Raw genomic sequence first — 10,352 nt, 5'->3', positions numbered from 1 at the left:
TAGCTGAAGGGTATATCTTGTCTTATTTTCATTTTGAATATTAATTTGTAATATATTGCATTCAAAAGATATTTGGAGGAAAATGATATTTGGTATATTAATGTTATACATAGGTGCCAAACCAGAGACTTGGGAAAATAACTTTCATAAATGGAATTGCAAAAATTATTTTCATTTATTTTTTAACACCTGTCCTATTGACCACAGATTCAAGCATAACATTAAGTGATTTGACTAAAGCACTTCTTCATTCAAATATATCACACATCATTAAGGTTTGCTAAATTAAAAAAAAATGAATTCATTACTTAAATATTTTAGTTTACATCTCCAGGTGTTTATGTAATGACTTAGAATTATGTTAAATACTGCTCTCCAAAGTATTCATGTCAAATTTTTCACTAACTTGTTCTGACTGCCATGGAAATTTGAGAATTGGTTTCTGAATAATTTACTCTGCCCCCTATATGATACTTTCTTTTTACTATAAACTTAGCACCACTTAGTATGGAGACTTACAAAAAAACAACTTAAAATATCATTGTCAATATCTAATATATTAGTAGGTGAGAAAGTTTGTGAACTTGAATTCTCATGAAGTTATTCCCAAACCTGCATTTTGTGCTTTTCCTTCAGTGATTACTATAATTTTAGAAAATTATTTTTATAGTCCTCCTTTAAATATTATCACCATTGCACTGGTAGCTCCTGGAAAACAGAGCATGTTTTATTACTGATTTTCACTGTTGTGACTACTTATGATTAGAAGAATACTTCTGGCATTGTCTTTTTTTCAGTAAATATTTGTAGAAGGAATGAATAAAAGAAATAAAAAGACAGATGGAAAGGGAAGGGAAGGGAAGAGAAGGAAAGGGAAGGAAAGAAAAGGAAAGGAGGGAGGGAGGGAGGGTGACGGAAGGAGGGAGAATGAGACAAAGATTGAATGAATGATCAGATCCTTTTTGTATTTAGAACTCAATTTGCAAATATTGTTCCAAGTCTGGTAGAGAGCTTTCCAGGCAGGCAGATTCTGACAAAAGATGGTATAGGACTTTATTTGGCAGACTTCAAGAGTTTTGGATTTCAAATTGTAAAAGCAATGGCATTTATGTGGGTAAAGGTAAGCTCACTCACTGAAGCACAGTTTGCCTGTGTGATTTATTCAGGTCACTGGATCCTTAATTCCAGGTACTTTAGTTAGTAGTATATTGACTATCACAAATCTTCTCCCTCTTTGTTCTGTTTATAATAGCAGCCACGGTCACAAAAAGAACCATTATGGGATGAACTTCGGTGTAATCCTATGGCCTACTGGTGATTTCTCTCAGACTCTCAATTTGGATTTGGTTTGTTGATTATATAGCCATTGATCATGGTTATGTATCTCAGAGCAGCTGAGTGTAGGTTCAAACCCAGTGCTATAGCTGACTGCATCAATGAATGAGGAGAAATGGGGTCTTTACAGTACAGGAGTTATCTTCTTGAATTTGAGGGGAGGGGGAAAAATCAATGAAACTGTGGCAAACAGTGGCTAAGCAGAAATGGTAAACAGTCTTTGTAGGAAATACCCTGACTCTAGGAATGTTTTCTCAGAATTAGAGAAAAACAGAATTGAGAAGTGAAAGTTCCTTATATTCCGTTATTTTAACAACAGGTAGGGTTGTGGATTTCAAAAAAAAATAATGTTTTTATTTATTTTTGAGACAGAGAGAGACAGACAGAGTATGAGCAGGGGAGGGGCAGAGAGAAGGGAGACACAGAATCCGAAGCAGACTTCAGGCTCTGAGCTGTCAGCACAGAGCCTGATGCAGGGCTCAAATTTATGGACTGTGAGATCATGACCTGAGTTGAAGTCTGATGTTCAACCGACTGATCCACCCACACGCCCCTGGGTCGTGGATTTCAAAGGGAAACATCAGACATTGGAGGAAGCATGCCATCAGCCTACAGAAAGACTTGCCTCTTAGAAAAGTCATTTTTTTCTTAAAGAAAGAAAGGTCTAAATTCAGTAAATATTATTGATTCTTAATATGTTAGAAATGGAACAAGCTAGTATATTAAAGATTCATGTGACATTTGACTAATGTAAGCAGGAAAATAGGGAAGAAAATGCAATATGAGAGTAATCCCAATCAAGTTGTCCCACTGCACAGAAAGAGGTGCATATTTATCACAATAGAAAAAGTTAAATTATTCACAACTTTAAAAAGTCCAAGTCCAAGAACTGGAGGGATTTGAGAAAAAAATAAATATTGGCAGATGGAGGGTAAAGAAACATTTTTTAAAGTACCAATTTTAGTTCAACAGTCTCTTTGAAGACATTTTCTAATTCCAAGAAATGGAAAAACAAGTAGGACCCATTCCTGAGATACAAGAGAGAGTGGTGGAGTCTCTCTTCTAACACTGAGAATTCTCATTCAATTCAGCATTGAGATACCAGAGGCACAGCAGTCAAAAGAAAACAAGCAAACAAACAACATCAACAACAACAAAATAGGAACAAAGGCCCATACAATTTCTCATGAATAAGAAAGTTTCAGATATCACAGTCTGAAGGGGAATTACATATTTCCCAGGCAAGGGCAAGACAGTACCCAAATTAATGACTTGATAGAAGAGTTCTATCATCTGAAATTTTTGGATTCTAAATCATGCCACATATTTTGTATTTGAAATCATGCCACAAAGAAGCACCTTCTTAATGACTGTGAACCCCCAAATACATTTTATTTGTTTTTGTCTACCTCTGTTTCTCTACTTCCTTCCCCCAAACAATTAAATTTCTTCTATATTCTGTTTGTGATAACTATAGACAATTACTTCTCAGATGGAGATGCACATCTAAGAGTCATTGTGGAACTTAAAAAAAATACAAACTCTCAAATTCAAGTACTCACCCTCAACCAGATGTGTCTTAGTCTATGTAGGCTGCTATAACAAAATACATTAACTGGGTAGCTTATAAACAAGAGAAATTTAGTTTTTAACAGTTCTGGAGACTAGAAGATAAGATCAGGGTGCCAGTGAGGCACCCTGAGGGCCCTTCTCAATCTCCAGGTTGCAGACTGCCTCATTTTCATTGTTTCCTCACTGGTTGGAAAGAGGGTGGGACAGCTTTCTGGGGTCCCTTTTAAAAAGGCAGTAATCCCATTTATGAAAACTAGTCTCGTGATCTAATTACCTCCCAAAGGTCCCACCTTCTAATTCCACCACACTGGCGGTTGGGACTTAAACATATGAATTGGTGGTGTGAGAGGGACACGGAAATTCAGTACTTAAAGTTTCACCAAGATGGAATAAACTATGTTGGGAAAAGGCGTATGTATGTGTGTATTTGAAGCCACAGAAGGGATTTGTTTGTGAACGTCTGACTTTATACCTTAAAACTATATTTTCTTGTATATTGATTCTGCGCATTTCAATTTTTCATCAGAAGTGCTATTTTCTAAGGGAATGTGTGTCTTGATCATAAAAGGATATAGCTGTTACGTTTGTTTCTGGAGAACTGATTGTATTTTCTAAATGTCCTGGAAGTTGTACTAGTGCTAAAATGCCCTTGTGTATCTTAATGACCAGCTGGAACTTCAGAAAAGTAGGGACACAGGACTGACTGGAGTTAGATTAACCAACTTTGGAGCTGCTAAGTAAAGAAATGAACCTGATTACTATAGAGAATGACTCGAGTGGCTACAGCTGAGAAAAACAATGTAGGTTCTCTTTAGGCACAGAAGTGTGGCATTATAGCTAGGACTAAATTGAATAAAGAAATGATAGTGGAGAAAATATTTTTGGAAACGAATTTGTTTAAAAGGCAGAAGAAATTTCATTTAGGAAACTAATTCCTCTGTAGGAATAAGACATTCACTTAGAAATGGGTATTGACATTTGCTTTTGAACATTGTTTAATTGCTGACAAAACATTACAGTAGAAGCTTTCATAATTTACTTCCAGATAATAGACATGACAGATTAACCAATGCTTTATATTCCTTTAAATAGTCATGGCAGTTGGGCTGTTTGTGTGCATGTGTGTTTGTGTGTGCTTACCAAATGTGTTGTATTAGTCCTGTGAGTGTTTATGCAAAATTTTGTATGTGTTATTTTATTTATGAGATTTAATTAAATAATATGCAAAATGATGATGCATGAGTACAGGGAAAATGGATTTATTTTATTCTATATGCACTAAGATTAATAGTTCAGAGAAACTTCCTAAAGGCAAATCATTAAAAAGAAATTTCTGTCAAATTGGTTTTGACAAAAATTTTAAAAGATTCAGGGATGGAGGAAGGGAAAAATATATAGAAGGATTTTTACATTCAGACTGGTATTTCTATGCTTTAAATAAATAGGAAACTGAAAGTATATGTCTTATGGGAGGAGTACACAAGAAAGATTTTGAATTAGACTCATTATCACTGGTGAATTAATTTTCCTTTGTGTAAATCAAAATGTTTAAATGACATATCCATTATCTTGATTTCTAAGTTAATGAATTTGTTCAATTACTTCACTACAATACCCATCAAATCAGAGAGGATGGGTTCTTTTATTTCTGGGTTGGCTCTAACTTGCAATTCTCAGTTCTTAAGGCTATCTGATCATCTATGTTGGACAATATAGCTGAGTATGATTTGATATGAAAAATGACATACGAAGTACATTTTTGACCAAATAAATGTTATCTTCAAGATAATTAGTCACGCCCGAAATTCACGCCAATGATTTTCTGGGGGCATTGTTAAAGAGGCATTTAGAAGAGCCTTTGATCAATATGATGTACTGCGTATCCCATTCGTCCCAGAATGATCAATAGAAGCCATGGCAAAGAGCAGTGAAGTGGCCTTAACACCGTTCTTGCAGAAATTCTCTGGTCCTCCATTAATCTCTCCCGCAAAGCGGAAAGTAATGCCCCTAATTGACAGCAGGTTTGGCCAACACTATTGGAAATCATAGAAAGTATTGAATTAGTGGTTTGTCTCTAGGATAAGATATCTATGTGTGGCATCTGACTCTTTTTCCAAAGAGAAGTGTGGATGTGAAAGCTTATATTCCAAGACATTGATATTGTGCATCTTATAATAAAGTTTAAAGTGTAGTATGTATTAGGATGGCTCCTTCCTTTCTCTTCTTCCAATTCAGTGAGTGGATGGGTACTAAAGAACACTTAAATGTTGGAGGGTTTAGGCCAATTAAAATGTGGCCAACTACAGTGGTTAGAACACTGAGATCACTTGGGGACTGTCCCTTGATGTAGTAGAGGCTTACCTCTTGCTTTCCTCAAAGACCACCAATTGGAGTTAAATATGGTATTATTTTATGTGCAAGATTATCTAGTATGTGGTGACTATGAAGAATTTGAAAATATAATCATTAAAAGCTTTTGATCAAGAAATATGTATAGCCTTTTAATCACAGAATTTGGTATAAAGTTACGCTTATGGAAGTAAGCTTGTTGCCTATCAGCATTTTTGAAAAAAATACTTGGTATCAAAATTTAATCTCTTCCCTGATACTTTAATTAAAAAATCATAATATAAAGTAATAAATATAATTATTTAAAAAAATCTATCTTAACATAGATGTCTCCAAATCCTTTTCATTAGTGTCTCCCTTTTCTATATCATATTATCATTTCCTATGTGTGTCATATTGCTAAAAATGTTAAGAAGTCCTGGTCTAAGAAGAACTTCTATTCAGATTTCTAATCCTGAGGGGAAGGACTGATATGAAACAAGAAACCAAAAAGATTCTGGAATGAAGGATTAGAACTTTTCTTTGGAGCAGTAATTTGTTCCCTCTGATCACTCTGTATTATTGTTTTCTGGATTTCATTCACTTTCTCCATTTATTGTTGGTATGGTTAAAAGGGGCATGCAGGTATCTTTCAATTGGGAAATGTACCAACTCTTATAATTGTAAGGCCAAATGAGGCCTGGAAAACCTAAAACATGTGTTTACCACTCAGACCAATTTCTTTTGTTCATGTGAACAAAGCAGTAGTTTTCTTTTAGCGTTTGGCATGTTAAGGATACAAACCACTCAAAATGCACAGAAAAAAGTCACTTGTCTTGTTTTTTGCACCTTTTTGAAGAAAATCCCTTCTTTTGATCATTGTTTAGTTTTGTTGTTGTTTTCTTGGCTTAGAATACTCCCAGAGTGTCTGTCAAGGAATCCAGTGGTGAGTACATAGTCATTGAGTTGCCTGGGAAAGGAGTCAGGGCTCTGGCCTCACTTTGTTAGTCTATCTGGTATGTTTATGAACACCCATGGTTTCATTTGTGTTTATAGCCCTAACCTTAGGCCTTTTGTCATTTCTTCAATGACAATAAACTCAGCACAGAGAGATCTTTAATTAGCAGTAACAGTATTCTAACAACTTCAAAAAATTGCATTATGTTCTGGACATCAGATCAGTTTTTAAAAATAGCATAACCTTGGGTGCCTGGGTGGCTCAGTTAGCTAAGAGTTGAAGCCTTTCATTGGACTTCATGCCCAGCATGGAGCCTACTTAAAAAAAAAAAAAAAAAAAAAAAAAAAGAATATGAGATGCCTGGGTGACTCAGTTGGTTAAGCATCCAGCTTCAGCTCAGGTCATTATCTCACAGTTTGTGGGTTTGAGCCCCACATTAGGTTCTGTGCTGACAGCTCAGAGCCTGGAGCCTGCTTCAGATTCTGTGTCTCCCTCTCTCTCTGCCCTCCCACACTTCCTCTCTCTCTCTCTCTCTATCTCTGTCTTTCAAAACTAAACATTTAAATAAAAAAAAAAAGAATAGCATAACCTTTACAAATTGCCGCATGGTTTTATTTTTCTTAATGTTTTTCTATGTCAGTCCAGATTTACAATAAAGACAACTAAAACCACACTTCCTTGGTGCAAAACCACACATAGCATTTTGGACATTGCAGACAATATAAATTCCCCAGGAGTTCACTCACATGTTCTGATGATCAGTCACCTGGACTATATATCAGCATCTGTCTTTTCCTGCTCTTCTGCTCATAGCAGGTAGTATTTTTATGGAGCCATTGAGTCCTTGTTGCTATAGAGATTCCTTCCACCATTCCAAATGAAATAGGGTGCCATGTATTTCAACCAATAAATAATCATCACACTTAACTGGGGCAAATGTGTTGCTTCCAAAATTGTGGAGCAAATTTTCCAAGATGCTCAGTCTTGGGCTCTCAGTTGTTTGTAGAGACTTAAGTGATGATTTTCTTTATATATGTATGTGTGTGTGTGTGTGTGTGTGTGTGTGTGTGTGTGTGTGTGCTTCCAGGACAGCACCATGTTCTTGAAATACTGACAGGAATATGAAAGGTCTAGTATAAGGGTAATGCATAACATGTTTCAGATTGCAATTACATGTGCCCTTTCTCTTCCAGGGTTGACTGATCCTGCACCAAGTACATGCTCAATTTTCTTTCTTATTAGGGAGAGATTCTTATCAAGAGATTTCTAAGTCCTTCACATACACACAGGCCCTTAGTGGATTCACTAAGAGAATTCTCTAGGTCAGTCTGGACATATCTTATTTGCAAGGTGTACATACCTGAGTCTCTGTCTCTAGTATTCTCAGTGAACTCTCAATTCCTTGTGAGACTTTAGTTTTGTATGCTAATTTATACTCTATTTTATCTTATCCTACATAAATTTACAGACCTATTTAAGCTAATTACATAAACAGTATATTTATTTTTGGAATATATGGAGTTATAAAAGATTTCAGTTGAAATAAATCGCTTATGAAAACTATAGAAAATGACCTTGTAAGAGATTCAAAGGACTTTCTTGTCCTTTTGATGGTATGTTTAATTCCTGATAATTTTTATAGTGGTTATGTGACATCTAAAGAGAGCTTACTACACATTTTTGAAGGTTATTGTTATTAGGCTTAGATATCTCTAAGCTCTTATATATAGAAAATAAAGTACTGTTCTTAAAAAGCTGCACATCTCTTATGTACAAATTGTACTCATTTTATATTTGGGGCAGCTGACGTCATTGGGAGTTTTATGACAGAAACTAGTACAGGAGCCTCAAAATGTGTCCTTGTTGATATATTAATAGGCTAGTAGAATTTTCTTCCTCAATACTCTGATTATTTGAATTATATATAGATCTCTAAGTCATCAGCATTTAAAATCCCCTTCTATTATAATGAATTGTTTCATTATTCACTTTCATTTTGTTTCAATACACTCCATATTCCCATTAGTTGAATATACTTGAGAAGCTATCATTTGGGAATTCAAGAGTGAATGGATAATGTTTGAAGGGTAAGAAATCTGGAGAAGAATATTATCCTATGTTTAAAATAATGTCTTATCGCAATTTTACACATATAATGGAGAGGTGTCATGATTCTTGAACTCCCAATCCTCCTCCAAAGAAGAGAGAATTAGAAGTTCTTTAAGAGACCTTTAAAAAATAGGTTACATAAAATTAGCATTAGTATTAGAGTGGCTAAGAACATTTACATTATATTACAAAATACTGTCTACCACAAAAAATAGTATTTCTCTTCTGACACATTTAAGATTCTTATGCATACTTGATATATTTATATGCAGGGTTAGTCTTATCCATGTGCCAAATAGAAAGTTTCAAATAAAGTATAATTTTTATAGGCTCAGGGAAATCTTTATGTATCCCACACACCCAAAAACATAGGGGAATGAATAAAGGGAGGCAATAAGGGAAAAAAGGAAAATAAATAAGACATATTACCCCCAACGCCACCATCAGTCATGTCGGATCCCAAAGTGTTGACGTTTCTTTGATAGAAAAAAGGTCAACAAATTTTAGTGTATAACTTAAATTAACAATTATAACTATTCTAAATGAGTTAGTATACTGTTTCAATTGGTCAGATTTTAAATTGAGAACCAAGTTCCGATTATGGTATGTGAAGTCCTGAGTGAGGAAGGACATTGTGATTCAGCTTCTTGATGGGTCAGGGGAGCCTGATATTGATAGAGAAAAGAGGGATACTCAACAGCTATACATTCAGGTCATGTTTGCTCACTTCACGTAATGTGTGATTATCCCTGATAATTGAGAGGTACTTGTATAATATTAATGTGTTTAATTTTTGAATTTTCTTATTAATTTTACTACTTTTGTTAGGAAACCTAGGTGTATATAAATACAGAGCATCAAAGCAGTGAAATCAATTAGAAAAATGTGCTTTGTTTATATTTTACACAAGATGTTGGAAAAGTGTATATATTGCTGACCTATTAATTACTATGTTAGAAAATGTATGAATTCACTTATTCTCAAATATATATTTTGATTGTTTTTTTTGGGGGGTAGCTGTGTTAGTATTGCTGATACACAAATTGATACATCTTGAGTAAATTTTGGAATCTGCTGTATTATCTATACAATCTTTGTATACACTAAATTAATTCCAGGCATATTAAATGAATAGTAACATTAAAAACAATATTTAAATATGAATAATAAAATATAGGGAGAACTGGCAATGAACAATATTAACCATAGATATTTTTTGTGAAGCTAGGAGCATTATAAAAAATTGTCACTAGATGTTCTAAATCCAGAAGGTGGCACTCTTGTACTGTATTATGCAAACTTCTTGGTATTTCCCTTTTTCTCAGTACATACACGCACACACATTTAATGTATATATTCATATTTACAAGTACAAACATCAAACTGCGTGCATTTATAAGGTGAATGCTTGTTCACATGGCAACATTATAATTCTTTAATTCATCAATTTAGTATTTTCCCAGCTCTATTTCAGTAATCAATTTGAAATATTTTCTTAGATACATCAGATAATAGTTTTGTTGTAAGGTAGGTGCACAAATGCATATTATATAATTATTTTGTTAATTAAAAATACTTTATTAAAACAAAATAATTTTATTATAAGGAATTCATATTCAAAACTAAAAGAAAATTTCATCCATATACACCAACTCTTTTTATGGTTTCAGTTGAATTGTTGTGTTCAGTAGTGCACAGATGTAACTGGTAAGAAAGTTAATTGCACTGATTTAAATTCATTCTTTAATTTATTTAAATGTGAAGTTAGACCATTCAATCCTAGACCAAGGAAAAAGCAATGTGAGTAGGTTAACTATATAAGACTGTAATAACCGGGTGGCTGATTCTTAGTTAAATAAACTTCACCAAGAAATAATAATGTGCAGCAATACATGAGAAATAGAACCTGAGGGGGGAAAACATAAAATAGCTACAGACAAATGTGTAAGTTGAAAAATAGAGACTAGTGGAAAAAAAGCCCACAAAGTTTCAAAATTGAATGTAAAAATGTAAATGATATATGAAGTCATCCTACAGATGTGAAACCATT

The sequence above is a fragment of the Felis catus genome, chromosome A1 (genome assembly GCF_018350175.1).
Source record: "Felis catus isolate Fca126 chromosome A1, F.catus_Fca126_mat1.0, whole genome shotgun sequence".
In the NCBI taxonomy this organism is placed as follows: Eukaryota; Metazoa; Chordata; class Mammalia; order Carnivora; family Felidae; genus Felis; species Felis catus.
Note: the sequence above shows the minus strand (reverse complement) of the source record.